At 40.1% G+C, this 19670-nt stretch overlaps 1 long non-coding RNA gene across 1 annotated transcript; it reads right to left on the reverse strand.

Annotated features, from left to right (window-relative positions):
• Positions 1-684: 684 nt before the first annotated feature.
• On the reverse strand, positions 685-11033 carry LOC108587619. The gene is made up of 3 exons (XR_001906417.3): positions 7582-11033; positions 7037-7127; positions 685-3556 (listed from the first exon to the last, which is right to left on the reverse strand). It is a non-coding gene; the product is annotated as an uncharacterized LOC108587619 (long non-coding RNA).
• Between the last annotated feature and the right edge of the window lie 8637 nt (positions 11034-19670).

Consider the following 19670-nt stretch of genomic DNA (forward strand, 5'->3'; position numbering starts at 1 on the left):
GGGCAGACTCCCCATGTGATCAATCTGACGTCTTAAGTTTAAACGTCATTACCTCAGTATATCAGTAGAAAAAGTTCTACTTCATTGTATCTTGTGGCAAAATTCAGTCCAGTTAATGGAGGATTTCGTATACTTTTAAAAGTAAGTCAGGCTGGGCGCAGTGGCTCATACCTGTAATCCCAGCACTTTGGGAGGCCAAGACGGGTGGATCACTTGAGGTCAGGAGTTTGAAACCAGCCTGGCCAACATGGTGAAACCCTGTCTCTACTAAAAGTACAAAAAATTAGCCAAGTGTGGTGGCATGCACCTGGAGTCCCAGCTACTCGGGAGGCTGAGGCAGGAGAATCGCTTGAACACAGGAGGCAGAGGTTGCAGTGAGCCAAGATTGCACCACTGCACTGTAGCCTGGGCAACAGAGTAAGACTCTGTCTCAAAAAAAAAAAAAAAAAAAATATATATATATATATATATATATATATATATATATGAAAGTAAGGCAGAACCTAATTTTCAGAATTGCATAATTATGGTCACAGCTGATCCAACTGGTTCCACAGATTAGGCACTAGGGAAAAAAGATTTTCCAGAGTAATCCCTAGATGATGAAAGCACAAACTCATTACTTTTTTTCTTGTGGTAGTTATTTTTGCTAAGGACCTGCCCATACTGCAGGCAGTGGGTCTTTTGTATGGAAGAAGAAAGCATTTATCTGCATATAGTTTGCTGAAGTTTTTTTTTTTTATCATTTCTGTTTCAATGTAAAGGCAAGGTATCTTCATTTTGCTAACTGCTGTACATTTCCTATGACTTTTAAAAAGTTGTTTCCCCTGAACTCTCCTTTGGGACCGAAGTGCCCGTGGTGAGGCCATCTGGCGCTAAACCCCCAATGTGAGGCCTTCCCAGTTTTTCACCTAAGGTTTCCCAACCACATACACGCCCAACCTGACCCCTGCCACAGCCCCCTGTCCACCCTCGTGTCTCTTATCAAAAAGAAGTTATTTCCCAACACCCAGGCACTTTCCTGGGCCAGCGGGTCCGTCACCGTCTCTGTGTGTGCCATGTTCACATCCTTAGGGAGCCCCTGGCTCGCATCTCCTGGTGGTACCAAGCAGACGGTGGGAGAGCTTCAGAGTCTTCTGCCTTCTTGCTGCTCTTTGGCACGTTACCAAATGGCCTCCAAAGCTCCAGAGCAAACTCGGACCCCTCACAGAATCTGACCCCAGCCCTTCAGCTCTGATGGTTCCTTGGCCATAGCTCTCCCTAGCACAGTCCCGTTTCCTTTCAGTGTCCCCTGATGATTCCTCACGCCTTTCTCTTGCATCTCCCCTTGTTCTCTGTTTTCTTTATTTTTCAATATTCTCTTATCAGCTCCTCACCCCTAGACCCCGTTGGCTCCCTCCCCTGTTCCTGTCTCCGTCTCTTTTTGTCTCCATTCCCATCCCCCTGCCCGTTCCCTCTGCCCCCAAGGCCTCCTGACACTTCTTTCAGCACCGCCCACTGATCACTACCATAGCTCACCTCTGCAAAACCACAACCAGGGAGAAAACATCGACAATGTTGTCAACCTGTGTGACAGTTTTGTTTTCCTGTCAAACACTCCTGGTGTTTTTCATTTAAATAGCTTCTTTGACAGATATATCTTAGTAGGTTCCCTTTCAGAGGAAAAATGCACATTTTTAAAATTTTTAGTTTTAGTTTATGTTTTAAGTCTGATAAAACACTGTTATTAGGTCCTACGGGTAAAGAAATGTTTGGGGTTTTTTTGTTTTTTGGCTTCATGGTCATAAGCAAAGTGTCTAGGGTTTCCTGTTGGTTTCAGGTCCGACATGTCACAGCAGGCTCCTCGGCACAGGCCTGTGACACACTCAGCTCAGGAGAGGGCAGCAGCCAACTACAGTGCAAAGGGATGGACTCCCCTTCCCGGTCTTTAAAATCAAAGGGGAAGACCAGGTGTCCTACTTTGTGCTTCTATCATTCAGTAACTTTTCTGTTGATTTCAGTAAGTCATACACACTTTTCCTTATGCTTATTGGATTTTGTTGATTTAAAGAGATGTTCTGGCTCAGGCTTGAGTTGATACCCACCCTTTCCCCACTAAACCCAGGCAGAAAGTTACAGTGAACAAAGAAGGGCTACAGTTCCCCATGCTGAGAAGACCAGCAAGTGCTTCCAGAAATGCTCTTTCCTTTCAGAGAGGGAATCCATTTGGCTTCCCTTCAGTGCATGGCTTGCTGGAATCTGGGATTAGATTCCCAATAAGCAATGAGACATCCAGAGAAACAGAGTGCCTGGTATTTATGGCAGAATATAGAAGAACTCATCTTTTCTTAAGCAATTCTTTAGTTTATGGTTTAGCCAAAAGTAAGCAAGCTGGTTCCATGGCCAACCAAGACTCTGAGAGAAGATACCCCACCAATATTTCCCATGAATGATCAGGAGTCTACAGAGTTTCCATCACCGAAGCCATTTGAGTTCAGTGTATACGCTCTGGAACGATCAGTGTAAAAATGTCAATCTCCAAGTGGTTCTGTTGCCAAAAGAGTTTATAGGTTGTGTTGAAGAGAAAATTGGCACCTGTGTTTTCTGTGGTGTTACTGCAGGATTCAAGTGGAATGGAGGGATGTCTCTGGGAATATGGTTGTGCAGGGATCATGTTAAAAGAGGTGTCACATGAGCCATCACCCAGCAGGGGTAGAGACAGAACAGAGCAATGTCCTACTATATTAATTGGCAAAAAAAAAAAAAAAAATGCTATTAACTGGCACACAAACTCACAGGAACTGGCTGCTTCTATACTGAGACACAGCCTCCAGGCCGCTTCTATACCGGGACACAGCCTCCAGTCTCCCTATCAAAACATTAACTTAATATCAACCGAAGAAGTCCTTCCCCACTTGGAGAGGAGCCCTCAAGGAAGTCTGGTTTCTCCAGCTGTTTTCTGAAATAGCCCCTTGTGTGGGTGTCCTTCCAGGTCCTGAGGTACTCACATAGGCTTCTTCAAATACGCGCGGTGTTGAACGTCAGTGCCCATAGCCCTCAGCCTGTCCACACCATGCTGCTGACCATAGGAGGGAGAAGCCCTCTGCGGAACCTGGTGACCCCAGAGTGGCACTCCACTGGGTGGTGGTAATCCCAGACCATGGTGGTCTCTGTGGGCCTCCCATGGCCCTGGCCTCACATGCAGCCTCTTGGTACTGACCAAAGGGACCCCTCCTGTGCAGAATACCTGTGCCTTCAACCACAGTTTTTCTCCAACAATCCAGAACTACTTCAGTCTGTTACGCCAGACTCCACCAAGCACAAAATCATCCCGTGGCCTCTTTGGTTGATAATCCAAAAAGGGGGCTCCAAGGAATTTTAATTAGTCTATAATTTTGGGAGCTTTCTTTATAACAAAGAGTACAGAATCTCATATCATATTTCAGCAATTTAGTAAAAATAGCATTTTGCTGGGAAAAGAATACTAAGGGAAGGTACCTGGTTCCCTTCTTCTTAATACTTCCTTTCTGCCCAACTGAACATTGCAAACTTCCACAGCAGCCCAGGATGATCTTGCCTGTTTATTAAAGCAATTGGATTTTATACATTTGATACTTTAGCTCTTTTGTTTAAATTTTTTTTCTTGTTATTTGGTGTACAATATTTAAATGTACAATAGTTTATCTCTGTAATTAGCTTAATTATAGAACAGAGTTTCTCTTCCTTCTCATAGTCTTCAGATAATTCAGAAATGTTTAAATCTTCGCACCCACTTTATATATGTTGTGCTGTTTCTAACTTCCTATATGTAAATATTTTTTGACACACTTTGGTGTTTCAAGTTCTGTCTCTACTTTTATTGTGATCATTATCACCATGATTCTGTTCTCATTCTTAATGTTGGATTTTTTTTTCTGGTACACTCTATTTTTTTAATCTCCTTGGATATTTTGAAAGTATTTTAGTTATTTGTGTATGTAGACATAGGAAAGTGCTTTGCTTAAATTAAGCTGTAAGCTCTCTGATGGACAGATATTGACCTTAAAATTTGGTCCTCTTAAATGCTACCGATACGGTTTTCTTCCAATTAACAGGTGCTATTTCAACAAAACTTGTTTCTCTGCTGAACTACTCTGTCCTTTCCACTTCTGACTTTCATTTTTAATTGCCTGTGATTCGGTTTGCCAATGCCTGAATATACCAAGCCAAAGGTAGATATTTCCCTTGACAGTGGCATCTTCTCTCCATTTTGCTAACTTCCAGGCTGAGAATGAATAGCAAGAAAAACAGCCCAAGTGGCCAGGGTTTGCTAAGAAGCTACTGAGCAGACAGCTTCACAAACGGCTCCTCAAGTGTTTTGGCAGTGGGGACAGACTGTCCAGCTAGCCCATAGCCACATCTGTTTGAAACTTCTTGCTTCCCACTTCTCCACCTCCAGGTAGACTTCAATCTGGAATTCTAGAAATATTTTTTGACCCAGGCCCTGCTCACCAGTGAGGCAGCACACACAGAGACAGGCAATGTGGTCTCAGTTCAGAAGAGACCTTTCTCCCTGACCTGAACACATCCATCCTGGGCAGTGTGACACCAGGGTGAGGTCCCTGCATGGGGAGACAGATGACCTAGTTTCTGGTTCCAGTTCTGTCACTGGTGCAATGACAGCCTTTCTGGTTCTTGGTCCTATAAATACAGGGCTAGACTTACAATGCAATGCAAATATTCTGTATGGAAAGACTTAGCCGAACAAATCAGCCTGTTCTTTGAAATGTAGCTTTGCTACTGCCCAGATGTGGAGGATTTTAGCAAATGAACACAACTGCTCTTTTAAGTAAGAGGTCCTACCCACTGGGAACCACAGGGGCCAATGACTTAAACCACAGTAATGTAATAGGTATCCTAAAGATCAAAGGTGAACCCAAAAGAGTGATGTAGGAATATCAATTACCAATTTCACTAAATAAAGGCTCTTTTGAAAAAGCCATCAAATGAAAAAGATGAAGCAGGAACTGGCTAAATTAGCAAAATGGTTAGACAACAGCCTGACACACTTCAACTTACAAGGAAAAAAAAGGACAGATAATTTTTTGCTGAAATTGTAGTCCTTGCTGTTTGTGTTGTCCTAGAGTTTTATATGCCATTTTGTACTTCTTCTCTATGATGTAAATACTTTTCATTGTAAAAAATGTAAATATTAACTATATTTTTTGTTTCTGTCTTTTCTAAAATGGAAGTTGATCCAACTAATAAATTACAAATCATCTATATCTTGTTTGTTGTTTGTTTTTTAGAAATTATATACCTTTACTGTCCTTCAGAAGGGAAAGAGTTTCATGATTAAAGAGAAACTTCATTCCTAACTAATGGAAGTAAGATGGTGCCATATAAGAGGAAAAGATGAAGGGTCAGGAGAGTGAGTTTTAGCTCTGACTTTTTCATTAAGAGATGTGGGGCCCTGACTAAGTCAGTTAACCTCTTAGAGCTTCATCTAAAACTGAAAACAGCTGCCATCGTTGTTTTAAAACTCAATAAGGTAATAGATGCAAAACGCTTTGGAAGTAAAAAGCTGTACTCAAAGGCATGGAATTACTAAGTCTTAACTGTCATTATGTCTATTGGTTGAGGGACGAAAATTTTATATATAGGAAATTTGTTTAATTATTTTATTTTGCTTGGATTCTGTTTTGGGACAAAACCAAACAGAAATTGAATGTCAAGTTAACTTCTCCTACTGGTACTTCTAAAGGTCCATGATTAATCATCATAATGATCTTATGACCTTTAAGAGCACTGGGGAAGAAATAAGTTTCAACACATTTTAACGAAATTCTTAAGTCTGAATATGTTCTTGGTTTGACCAAAATTTATTCATCAGTGCCTAACATTCCATGATGAAGGCTTTTCTGGAGGCAGAAATGTAATCAAATGATGTGGAATTGGCAATCCATCCAAAGGGGGAAGGAATCCCAAGGAATGTCCCAGGCAAACTCTACTTTGGATCCAAGGAACTCACATACACAAATACATCAAACGGAGAAGTGCCTTCTTTTCCTTTGTAAATGACACTGAACCAATTCAACTCAAAGGAAAGCCACAATAACTAGCAGTTTACTTCACGCTTCCACAGACCAAAAGGCTTAACCTTGGATTCTTGCCATGTCAGAGTAGAAAGAAGCCTTAAAGATCATCTGCACCCCTCACATCTTACAGATGAGACTGGGAATTTATGTGACTCATCCAGGGTCATTCGAAATCATGGGCCCTCCAGCTCACGAGAAAAACAGCTAGGGATAAAGAGACAATATAGCCCTTCTCAGCAGCTGTGTTTCCACCCCTTCCACCTGCAGCTCAGGATGAGGGACATGGAGGGCAGGTGGAGGGGAACTCGTGCTTTCATCTCTCAGCCACGTACAGGCCCTCCATCTTCCCCGAGACCCTCAGAAATACAGGCATTGCACTGTAGAGTTTGCGGATCTCAGCTGTGGATGAGGACAATTGTGTCATAAAAGTAAAAGTTTTCATCTCTCCTCCTTTTCTGAGAAGCAGGATGGGACTGGGAAGTCCCTGAAGAAGTGAGTTCCAGGTCTGAGTCTTCCATTAAGCATGATCATGAGCCCTTCCTTCTGTGAAACGCTAGCACTGAGCCTTTAAAAGCACCTTCTCCACTTTCTCTTCCCTGGCTTTTACTGTCTCACTGCCAGCCCTGAACTTCTATCAGATCCTTGATGCAGAATTGGTAAAACAGGAAGGTATCTTAGATACACAGTCCTGTGATTTCCAATTAATTAACCCAACAATTCAGAAAATGGCATTAGAAAGAATTTCAGCTGTGTTTTGTTTTAAATGATTGATGTTTAAAAGTTCTAGTTTAAAAGTCTCTAGAAAATTGATCTGGGTAACCAAATCTTGGAAAGACAGGAAAAACAAGTGGCTGAATCTTTCCACAAACAATTAGGATTTGGAAGGATTTTTGCTAAAAGATAATGTTCAGGAAAAGGTAAAACTATACTCTTACACTGATATAAAAATGAACACATGTTAAAGATTTTATTTGACTCACATGATGAGGGAACCAGACAGATGTTTTTACCGGTCCAAAGGAAAAATCAAACAAGCACAAATTATATGCAGTAAAGGAAGGTTGAGATGAACTGCAAATGGAAACAAAGTCAATTATCGCTATCAGACAGTATATAATTTATATAACTATCAGTTACCTACACGTTAGAAAGGGCTGTAAAATAGCTCAGACAATGAACAGTATAGAAGCTGATACCCCAGAAGGATAAGCTATAGATGTGGCATCATTTTCCATTAAAGCATAGAACTTTTTCCTACAATTGTAAAGCAATACTCTGCCGTATTTAATACCTAGACTTATTTCACAGACATTAAAACACATCATCCTTTTCAACTCATATATTAGGCTGGTAAATGTGTAATCAGAAAAACCCCTGGGCAGATATTGATGGAGCCCTGTATTTGAGTGTTAACCTTCTGACCTCTCAATTCTCTGAGCCCTTTTCCTCTGTCTATTCACTGTCTCTACCCCATACCCCACCCCCATTTAGCTTGGGGCTAAGAACTCTTGACATAAATACTAACTCTGCAGAGCTGATCAAAAGCAGATGTAGTGAAGGATGTTGACCCTGTATTTCATAGCACTCATCACTGGGTGAGTAATAAATCTCTATGTTTATATGACTAGAGTCTTTCCTCTGAATTAAAGACCCCTAATCCTTCATATTTGTGGCTGCTGACTGGGAAGAACATCTTTGCTACTGGCCTCTTAATTCAATGTGCCAACAGCTAAGATGCTCTTAGAATAATAAATTGCAGTCTCTCTTGTGACCTCATACAGCCCCACGCAGTCACCCTCCTGACCTCACAGAGGCCCATCCAATGATACTTCATGCATATCATCCACCCACTCTTTTTAACTGGGCTGGCAGAATCATAGTATCTTAGTCCTGGAGAGGTGAACTATGTCTCCCTCCCCACTTTTTCAGTATTAATTTAATTAATGTGGTCACTATACTCTTGCCATTGCTAAGGATACAGTGATTTCCTTAGCATTGCTGGATCATTTCACATTAAAATAATAGATCAGAATATTAATTCAAGATGTGGCTGTGACCCTAAGAAGTTATGTGGCTGTGGCACTAACAAGTTATGTGCCTTCATCAGCCCTTCATCTCCCAAGGCCTCTTCTTCTTCATAAAAGTGAAGACACTGAATTCTAAATCTTTTTTGATTCTATCCTGGTTTACAGTGATAGCTGGTGATATATTGTGGCCATTGGTGTCTTTAATATGTTGTGACTATAGTAGCTGTTGACAGCCTGTATGTGTGATTGGAAAACGGCAGTGTACCCTCTCAGAAGGAAGATTTTAATGTGGGAATTGGAGAGAGATTGGTTTCGATAACTCCAGTCACATAGAGATCTCTTTCCTAACTCATGCCTCATTTGAGAAAGCAGTAAATTCCCCCAAAAAAGCTGTTAAATGGCATCTCCAAGGATTCTGAGCTTGAACAGGCCTTCAGGAGTTTAGGTACTGGATATTCCAAAAGTAGATTGTTTATCTCCCTGGCTTTTGAAGAGTGAGGATGGGTTATGCTGACTTAAATACATTCTTGTTCAGCCCCTCTACCTCCTCATTCTCACTGGCAACAATGGATATAAAAATACAATGTAATGGAGAGAGATTCAGCAAAAACATTGGCCTGTACTTTTCAAAAATATCAGTGTCATGAAAGACAAAGAACAATGAGGAACTGATCCAGAATAACAAAGAGTAAAGATTAAAGAGACATGGAAAATACATTCAGGACCAGAAAAAAAAAGGGACAAAAAGTTCATTTAGGGCAACTGACATTTGAATATGGTGTGACGTTATATAAGTGAATATTCTCGTGCTGAGAAAATACACACTGAAATATATAAGTGAATATTCTTGTCCTTAGAAAATACACACCAAAGTATCTAGCTGTAAAGGAGAAAGATGTCTACAACTTGCTCTCAAATCATTCAGGAAAAAAAATTTTTTTAATAAAAAAAATAAAAAGATAAGCTGAAAAAACTGAAAAAGAAAATAAGAAAACAAATGTGGGAAATAAAACAAAGGGGACAAATCTGGATGAAGGATATACAGGAGTTCTTTACACTGCTATAACTATTTCTTGTGTTTGAAATTATTTCCAAAAAATGTATTTAAAAGAAGACACTGTAGAAATAATTTCAATGTTCTAAGACAAAATAAATTTGAACCTAAATTCTATATGCTATCAACTAAGTATTATAACAAAATAAAAACATGTTCAGACTGCAGGACTTAGCATATTTCTTTGGCCATAAACTCTCACTGAAATTAATGCTAGAAAATGTACTTGAGCAAATAAGAAGACATGGGATACAAGAAACTATTATATCCATAGAAATTGGTAAAATGTGCAGCTAAGCCTAAATAATTGTTGTTTTATTGATAGAATCCAGAAGAAACAAAAATCCCAAGTAGTTTCAGCAAGGAAAGTAGCAGAGACCTGGGGAAGGAGAAAGTAAAATTATACCTAGTTTATTCCTTATTCTGAATAAGAGGAAGAGAGAAATACTGATTAATTGTGGTCATACAGAGGAGATACCATGTGCTAAAATTTAAAGGTATTCAGGGTGACTTCAGCACAAATGGAGGAGTAAGGAGTTCTGAACATTCTCTCCTCCATAAAATCAACAAAAACAATGGCAAAAATTGTCAGAATCGACTTTTTCAGAACTCTAAAATTAATGAAAGGCTTACAGCAATCCAGGGAGCATTTATTCAAGAAAACTGGTTGAAACTTGGTAAGAACAGAGAGTTTTGTGGAGTTTTAACTTGCCTATTTCCATGCACCCTCCTCAGCTGAGCAGTAGCCTTGAAAATATGAAACCAGCAGCCTGGCAGCTAGACGCCCTTGGGTTGAGCAGGAAGTGGGGTGCAGGAGGGAAGGTGGTTATGTGGGAGGCAGAACCAGGTTGGAGCTCATTCAAGGCCTTGCTTCCAGAGAATTATCATTACTTAACCTGTCTGGTCATTCCCTGGAAGACCCCATTCACAAGACTGACCTTATTTGACCCGGATCAGGGTTAGCCCGGTGTAAACAGCCTCTTCTCCAGGAGAATTTGTCAGAAACAGACAGCAGTGACTATTTAACATTGTGGCTGCCTGGATGGTGGCTAACAGCTGGGACAAAGAATATTCCAACCAAAATGTTTAAAGGGAAAATCTGAGAAATGAGATATCCATGTGGATTTTTAAAACTCCAACATACTCACAGTAGTCTAGAAAAACATATGCATGTACAGGGCTGTGGGCATGCTCAGGAAAGATCTGAGAAAGCCCTAGCTATCACCTCTGGCTGACCTTGAGGCCCTACACAAACAGTAAGTGTTGTCATCCCTGGCTGAGTGTTAAAGGCATGCCTCAATATGCACACAGAGCCTCTTGGTACAGAATGAGAGACTTATTTGTTCTAGTCATTTGAGGAAACCTCTGTGTAATCATTAGCTGATGTCTAAGTTAACTGAGCAGAGACATCAGTGACCATACATGATGAATAAAGACATTCTAGAATTACCTAAAAAAAGTCACTATCAAAAGAAAACAGTAATAACAACAAACAGCAAGGACAGCAAGTCATGGAGTGGGGAGGGGGAAGAAAGAATCTGATTCCCAGAGATGACACCTAATATTATATGGTGTTCTGTTTCGATTAAAATTTTAAAATATGCAAAAAGAAAGCCTACATACAAGAAAAAAGCAGGTAATAGAAACTACCTTTGTGGAAGCCAGATGTTGGACTTACTAGACAAAGATATTAAAATCACTATTTTAGATATGTTCCAAAAAAAAAGTAATCCATGGGTAAAAACTAAAGGAAAATATGAGAATAATATCTCACTGTATAGACAATATGAATAAATTGATAGAAATTATAAAATGGAACAACTAGAAATTCTAAGATTAAGAAAATACAACTGGACCAGGTGCGGTGGCTCACACCTGTAATCCCAGCACTTTGGGAGGCCAAGGCAGGCAGATCACTTGAGGCTAGTTCACGACCAGCCTGGCCAACATGGTGAAACCCCATCTCTACTAAAAATACAAAAATTAGCTGACAGTGGTGGCAGGTGCCTGTTGTCCCAGCTACTTGGATGACTGAGGCAGGAGAATCACTTGAACCTGGGAGGCAGAGGTTGCAGTGAGCCAAGATCACACCACTGCACTCCAACCTGGGTGACAGAGCAAGACTCTGTCTCAAGGAAAAAAAAGAAATAAAATACAACTGAATTGAAAATTTCACTAAAGAGGTTAAACAGCACATATGAGCATACAGAAGACGGAATCAGCAAACTTGAAGATAATTCAACTGAGGTTATTCAGTCTAAGGAACAGAAAGAAAAGACAATGAATAAAACTAAACAAGCCTCAGGGACATATGGGAAATCAAGCATACCAACATATGCATACTGGGAATCTGAGAAGAAGGAAGAGAAACAGACAGAAAAAATATACAAAGAAATAATGGCCAAGACCAGTCTGGCCAACATGGTGAAACCCTGCTGAAAAATATAAAAATTAGCCAGGCATGATGGCAGGTGCATGTAATCCCAGGTACTTGGGAGGCTGAGACAGGAGAATTACTTGAACCTGGGAGGCAGAGGTCACAGTGAGCTGAGATTTTGCCATTGCACTCCAGCCTGGGTGACAGAGTGAGACTCTGTCACAAAAAAAAAAAAAAAAAAGAAAGAAAGCAGTCATGACAAAGAGGCAGATGTAAATAGTGTTTTATCAATTACATTAGATGTAGATGGATTAAACATGCCAGTCAAAACACAGAGATCATCAGAATGGATAAAAATATGATCTATCTGTATGTACTTTACAAGGGACATATTTTGAATTCAGAGACACAAATAGAACAAATGATAATCTAAAAAAAACTGGAGTGGGTATACTCATTACACAAAACAAACTTTAAGACAAAAATTGTTACTAGGGGCAAAGAAGGACATTTTAAAATAATAAAAGAGTCAATCCATCAAGAAGATATGGTAATTATATCACTGATGTCAACAAGATGGTTGGCTAGAGTTGCCTGGCACTTTTTCTCCCTGACAGAAAGGAACCAAAACAATGAATAAACAACTGGAGTGACTAAGGAAGTATGCTGGAGAGCACCTAAGGACAGGAAAATCCCATGGAACATGGAAGCCCAGGATAGCATCATAGACACAGGAGGGGCACGCCCTGCATCTGCAGCACTGTCTTCCCCACCAGGATTGGCTAGGAGTCAGGGGGTACTTTTTCTTACAGGGAGAAGGTAAGTTGGAAATCCCTAGTGGTCCTCATAGCCACTACAGACACCAGCAGTTCTTGCTAGAAAAGAGTCTCTCAGTCCTCACAGGCCCTGAATCCAGTTTGGGGAGTTCTGGAAGTTTCTGTGGCTGCATTGCCCTGGAGTAAGAGCCCAAGTTGTGCACTACCTATCCCTACAACCTGAGCTGCTATGACATGGTGCCATCTTCAAGCTGGACACACTGCTAGAGTGCATCCTGCCACAGGAGCTGGTGGCCACTACCTTTCTCCATCCATGAGACCCTGTTATCATTCCAACATGTTCACATATGTGACTGTGACACTATAACCCCAGCTGCATGGAGCCTAGAACCAATGGAATAATGGAGACTCTGGTGGTCAAACCCACAGAGCACTCCTTGCCACCCCAATCCCAGGGAACAGCTCAACCTATATAGTAGGAATGCCACTGATCAGGCAGCCAGCCTGTCACACCTACACAGAGTTGTGCTGCACAGCTGGCAAACCTGCTGTGCCTGGACACACCCATGCGAAGCCTGACAGCCAGCAAAGCAGCAGCCCAACCTCACAGAGACCAATCAGTCTGCCACACTAGCATGCACTCATGCCCAGCTGTAGAGCCAGTATAGCAGTGGTCCTACCTTCCCAGAGAGCCCACTGCATAGCTGGTTAGACTGCTATACCTATATGCACTCAGCTTGACAGCAAGTCTGGCAGCATGAAAAGCCCCCCTAGAAAGCCCACCATACAGTCTGCTGGCCCACTATGCCCAAACATGCCTGACCTAAAACCTGCCCAGACTCCCCACCCTCCAGCAAAACCATGCCACTGCCATCACAAACATCTGCAGTTTAGGCCACCGAGGCAATCAGAGACATTACTGGTGAGATTACAGCTGGAAAAAAAAAACCACACAGAGACCACAGTACTGAGTCTACCCAGAGCCAAAGCTAACACAATGCCCTATCAACACACTAGAACCCATCTACAAGAAAGCCTGTCCGTATAAAAGTCTAGAGAATTAGGAAAAGGAACTGTTCCACTAGATGCACAGATATCAACATAGGAACGCAAGAAACATAAAAAACCCAAAAGAACAATATAAGTTTCCAGTAACAGACCTTGAAGAAATGGATATTTACAATATACCCAAAAAGGAATTCAAAATAATGATCTTAAGGAATATCAGTAAGATACAATAGTATACAGACAACTCAATAAAATCAGGAAAGCAAATCATGATCTGTATAAGAAATTCAACAAAGGGAGGGTTATCATTTAAAAAAAAAAAAAAAAAAAAAAAAACAGAAATCTTGGACCTGAAGAACTCAACAAATGAAATAAAAAATACAATTGAGAGCTTAAACAACAGACTAGCTCAAGCAGAAAATAAGAATTTCTGAACTTGAAAAACAGGTCTGTTAAAACAACCCAGTAAGAGAGAGGGAAAAAAAAGAACTAATAAAAAGAATAAGAAAGCCTATGGGAGTTATAGGACACCATTAAGAATATAAATATTCACATTATAGAGGTGTCAGAAGGAGAAAAGATTAAGGCACAGAAAACCTATTTAGCAAAATAATAACTAAACACTTCCCAAATCTTGGAAGAAATATGGATATCCAAAGCCAGGAAGCTCAAAGACACCAGTTAGATTCAGCCCAAAAAGTCCTCTCCAAGGCACATTATAATCAAACTATCTAAAGTCACAGAGAGGGGCCTTTTCCTCTCAGAAGTCCCGCTCTCTCACTGGATAGAGAGTTGTTCTCCTTTCTCTTTCTTCTTTCTATTAAATCTCTACTCCTAAACTCCTCATGTATGTCTGTGTCCTAAATTTTCTTGGCATGAGAAGATGAGCCCTGGGTATTTACCGCAGATGACAAAGCTGCTTCATAATGGGGGATTATCCAGGATTCTAAGTTACAACATTCATCAAAATGGTGAGAAGAGGACAGAACTCCAACTCTGTCCTTTCATTTTAGGGCTCTAGGCCTCCATTTTAAACCAAATCAAATCAACAACGGGCATTCTTTAGCCATTTAAGAATATAATTAGCATGGTTGCCGTTCTTAAAGACTTGGATGTGAGGCTTGCTGGGGAGAACATGGAGAATCCCACAGTACCCACAAGTTGCTGGGCATATTGGCCATGTTTGAACCAGCTTCATTTTATGAAGGACATAGCCGTCACATGGGGCTGGAAGAGGTCCTGGAGCAACTGAGGATTTCTGGCTGGGTCTACTAGCTGGTGTTATCCAAAGGCTTCTGGACTGACCCCAGCCTCCGACCAACCAATGGTGTGTCAGCAACAGGATCTCCAACTTTCCTATCATAATTTCCTCCTTTCCTATAAGCAACCACCATGTCTCCTATCCTCCTTGTGTATGCAATGTGCAGGAAGTTTTACAGTTCAGGGAATTAATCTGTGGGCCCTACATAAATCAGACACTGCCCCTTCAAGCCTACCTATGAAATCCAGCGAATTCTGCCACTGGCCAGCCTTTTCTTCTTGGAAGCTCCTCTCTCTCAGTAGAGAGAAAGCTGTTCTCCTTTCTGTTTCTTCTGCCTATTAAACCTCTGCTTCCAAACTCAAAAAAAAAAAAAAAAAAAAAGTCACAAAGAGGAAATTCTGAAAGCTATGAGAGAAAAACATCTCATTAGACTATCAGCAGACTTCTCAGCAGAAACCTTGCAGGCCAGGAGAGAATGTTTCAAAGTGCTCAAATTTAAAAAAAACTGTCAGACAGGCACAGTGGCTCACACCTATAATCCCAGCACTTTGGAAGGCCGAGGCAGGCTGAGGGCAGGAATTTGAGACTAGCTTGGGCAACATAAAACCCTCATCTCTACAAAAAATACAAAAATTAGCCAAGTGTGGTGGTGCATACCTGTAGTCCCAGCTACTTGGGAGGCTGAGGTGGGAGAATCACTTGAACCTAGGAGGCAGAGGTTGCAGTGAGCCGAGATTGTGCCACTGCACTCCAGCCTGGTGACAGAGTGAGACCCTAAGAAAAAAAAAAAAAAAGAAAAGAAAAAGAAAAAAAAAGCCCACCAACCAAGCTTACCATATACAGCAAAACTATCCTTCTGAAATGAAGGAAAAACTAAGTATTTCCCAGACAAGCAAAAGCAGAGGGAATTCATAACAGGTAGACTGAACTTAAAAGAAATGCTTAAGAAAGTGCTACAACTGGAAACAAAGGATGATAATTACAATTATGAAAACACATGAAAATATAAAATTCACCAGTAGAGGTAAATTCATAATCAAACTCAGAATGTCCTAATGCTATAATGGTGCTATGAAAATCTTTCAATTCTCTGGTATGAAAGTTTGAATTCAAAATGGTCAAAAAGAACAACAACTACAACTAGTGACTAAAGAGCACACAATAGCTAAAGATATAAATTAAGGCAACACATGTAAGGGGAAGAGGGGATGTCTAGAGTATTTGTAAGCAACCAAAGTTAGGTTGTTATCAGCTTAAAATAGTCTATTATAACTATAAGACTCTTTATATTACCCCATGGTAACCACAAAGAAAGAAATTACAGCAGATAAAAAAAATGAGAAAGAAAAAAGAAACATAGCTCAACACCACAGGAAAAAAAACAACAAAGCACAGAGGTAAACAACAAGAAAGGAAGAAAAACGAAGGATCTAGAAAACAACTGGAAAACAATTAACAAAATGGTAAGAATAAGTCCTTACCAATCAAAAATAACCTTGAATTTAGACAATAGCTCACACCTGTGATCCTAACACTTTAGAAGGCTGAAGCAGGAGGACTGCTTGAGGTCAGGAGCTCAAGAGCAGCCTATGCAACATGGCAAGACACCATCTCAAAAAAAAAAAAAAAAAAAGAAGGAGGAGGAGGAAGAAGAAGTAGAAGGAGGAGGAGGAGAAAGAAAAGAAAGAAAGAGAAAGAAAGAAAGAAAGAAAGGAAGAAAGAAAGGAAGGAAGGAAGGAAGGAAGGAAGGAAGGAAGGAAGGAAGGAAGGAAGGAAGGAAGGAAGGAAGGAAGAATCCTTCTTAGCTTATTCTATGAGGTTAGTAGTATCCTAGTACCAAACCAAAGACATTACTGAAAAATATAACTGTAGATCAAAATCCCTTATGAATATAGATGTAAAACTCCTCAATATGATACTAGCAAATTTAATCCAGCAACATATTAAAAAAACGATATGACCAAATGAGATTTATCATAGAAATGCAAGATTGGATTAACATATGAAAATCAATTACATTTACAATAGCTTTAAAAATAATACAATCGGCTAGGCGCAGTGGCTCATGCCTGTAATCCCAGCACTTTGGGAGGCTGAGGTGGGCAGATCACCTGAGGTCAGGAGTTCAAGATCAGCCTGACCAACGTGGTGAAACCCTGTCTCTACTAAAAATACAAAATTAGCTGGGTGTGGTGGCGCATGTCTGTAATCCCAGCTACTCGGGAGGCTGAGGCAGGAGAATCACTTGAACCCAGGAGGCGGAGGCTGCAGTGAGCCGAAATCGCGCCATTGCACTCCTGCCTGGCAACAGAGCAAGACTACGACTCAAAAAAAAAAAAAAAAAGAAGAAGAATACAATCTTAGAAATAAATTAAACAAAAAGAGCAAGACTTATACACTGAAAACAGCAAAACATTATTGAAAAAAGTTAAAGAAGACTTAATAATGAAAAGACAGTTTGTGTTCACAGATTAGAATACTTAATCTTGTTATGATGGCATTATTCCCTAACTTGATTAGTATATTCAGTGCAATTCTTGTCTAAATCCCAGCTATAGAACTTGTAGAAATTGACAGGCTGATACTAAAATGCATATGGAAATACAAGGGACACAGAATAGCTAAAACAATATTGAAAAAAGGAACTTAAAGAACTCTCCTAAAAAACAAATAACTGAATTGAAAAATTGGTAAAGAATTTTAATAGACATTTCTCCAATGATGATATACTAATGGTCAATAAGCACATCAAAAGATGTTCAGCATCATTAATCATTATGAAAATGCAAATCCAAACCACAGTAAGATACCACTCCACACCCACTAGAATGCTATAATAAAAAATCTGGAAAAACATGACAGAACAAAAAAATGAAAATCAAGGACATGAAAACATCTGGAACCCTAATAAACTACTAATGAGAATATGAAAAAGTGCAGCCACTTTAAAAAACAGTTTAGCAGTTCCTCAAAAAGTTAAGCATATACTTTGGGAGACTAAGGCAGGAGGATCACTTGAGCCCAGCAGTCTGAGACCAGCCTGGGCAGCATGGTGAGACTACATCTCTACAGAAAAGTTTTTAAAAATTAGCTGAGCGTGGTTGTGCATGCCTGTAGTCTCACCTTCTCAGGAGGCTGAGGTGGGAGAACACTTGAGCACAGGAGGTCGAGGCTGCAATGAGTCCTGTTTACACCACTGCACTCTAGCCTAGGTGACAAAGTGAGACCTTGTCTCAAAAAAAAAAAAAAAAAAAGGGTAGGCATGGAGTTATCAGATGGCCCAGAAATTCCACCCCTGGGTATATGTGAAATGGAAATGAAAACATGTTCACACAAAAATTTGTACACTAATGTTCGCAGCAGCATTGCTCGTAGTAGTTAAAAAGTATAAACAGGCTGTGCGCCGTGGCTCACACCTATAATCCCAGCACTTTGGGAGGCTGAGGCAGGCAGATCACCTGAGGTCAGGAGTTTGAGACCAGCCTGGCCAGCATGGTGAAACCCCGTCTCCACTAAAAAATAAAAAATAAAAAAAAATTAGCCAGGTGTGGTGGTGGGCACCTGTAGTCCCAGCTACTCAGGAGGCTGAGGCAGAGAATCACTTGAACCCAGGAGGTGGAGGTTGCAGTGAGCTGAGATTGCGCCATTGCACTCCAGCCTGGGTGACAGAGTGAGACTCTGTCTCAAAAAAAAACAGTATAAACAATCCAGATGCCTATCAACTAATGAATGGATAAACAAAATACAGTATGTCCACACAGTAAAATATTATTCACCCCCCCCCAAAAAAAAAGGAATGAAGTCCTGATCCATGCTACAACATCAATTTTTTTTTTTTTTTTTTTTTTTGAGACAGGATCTTGCTAAATCACCCAGGCTGTAACTACAGCCTCAACCTCCCTAGCTCAGGTAATTCTCCCACCTCAGCCTCCAGAGTAGCTGGGACCACAGGTGTGAGCCACCACGCCTGGCTAATTTTGTTTAAATTTTTGCAGAGACAGATCTCACTATGTTGCCCAGGCTGGTCTTGAACCCCCAGGCTCAAGCGATTCTCCTGCCTTGGCCTCCCAAAGTGCTGAGATTACAGGTGTGAGTCACCACACTGTGCCATAACAGGATAGTTTTCATCTACTTCTCTCAGACTAAGTAAACAAAAAGAGATAACAATATAGATTAAAATTAGTCAATAAGTTTTATTGATTAGTTATAGGCATCACACTGCCAAAACAGAAGATTACTTTCTTTTAAAACCTTATTCAAACCATTATAAAAAGCAGAAATCGTGAAGGTTTCATTCACTCTGTCCAAAATGCAATCGATTTAAAAATGAATAACAAGGATATTTAAAGAATACACGTATTTTTATTCATGTGTACATTTTTAAGCACTATTTTTAGTAACTAGATAAAGAAGCAATCAAAACAAATTATAAATTTAAAATATGTAACACTAAGAACACACAAAATTTATACATGAAAACAAAATAGTACAGGAGAATTTAAAACATTAATGTATTAATAAAAAACAAGAAAGGATGAAAATAACCCAAAAGCTACAAAAAAGAATAACCAAAATATCCAATGAAAATAGAAGAAAAGAATTATTAAAGATAAAAACAGAAATTAATTTAATAATAGACAAATGAAAGAAAAAGAGTATTTAGGTTATTTAGTAATATCCAAATCTGGTTCTTTGTAATGACCGATAAAATAGACAAAACTCTGATAAGTTTATATAATAGAAAAAAAGAGAAAAACAAAACAAAAATAAGCAATATTAGAAATGAGAAAGTATATTACAAATTTGGTGGAGAATTTTTAATTTATGAGATATTATTATATATACTTTTTTTTCTTTTAGATGGAGTCTCATTCTTTTGCCCAGGCTGAAGTGAAGTAGCATGATCTCAGCTCACTGCAACCTCCACCCCGCCAGGTTCAAGCAATTCTCTTGCCTCGGCCTTCCAAGTAGCTGGGATTACAGGCACCCACCACAATGCCTGGTTCATTTTTGTATTTTTAATAGAGACAGGGTTTTGCCATGTTGGCCAGGCTGGTCTAGAACTCCTGACCTCAGGTGATCCACCCACCTCAGCCTCCCAAAGTGCTAGG

Source organism: Papio anubis, chromosome 11, assembly GCF_008728515.1.
Source record: "Papio anubis isolate 15944 chromosome 11, Panubis1.0, whole genome shotgun sequence".
In the NCBI taxonomy this organism is placed as follows: Eukaryota; Metazoa; Chordata; class Mammalia; order Primates; family Cercopithecidae; genus Papio; species Papio anubis.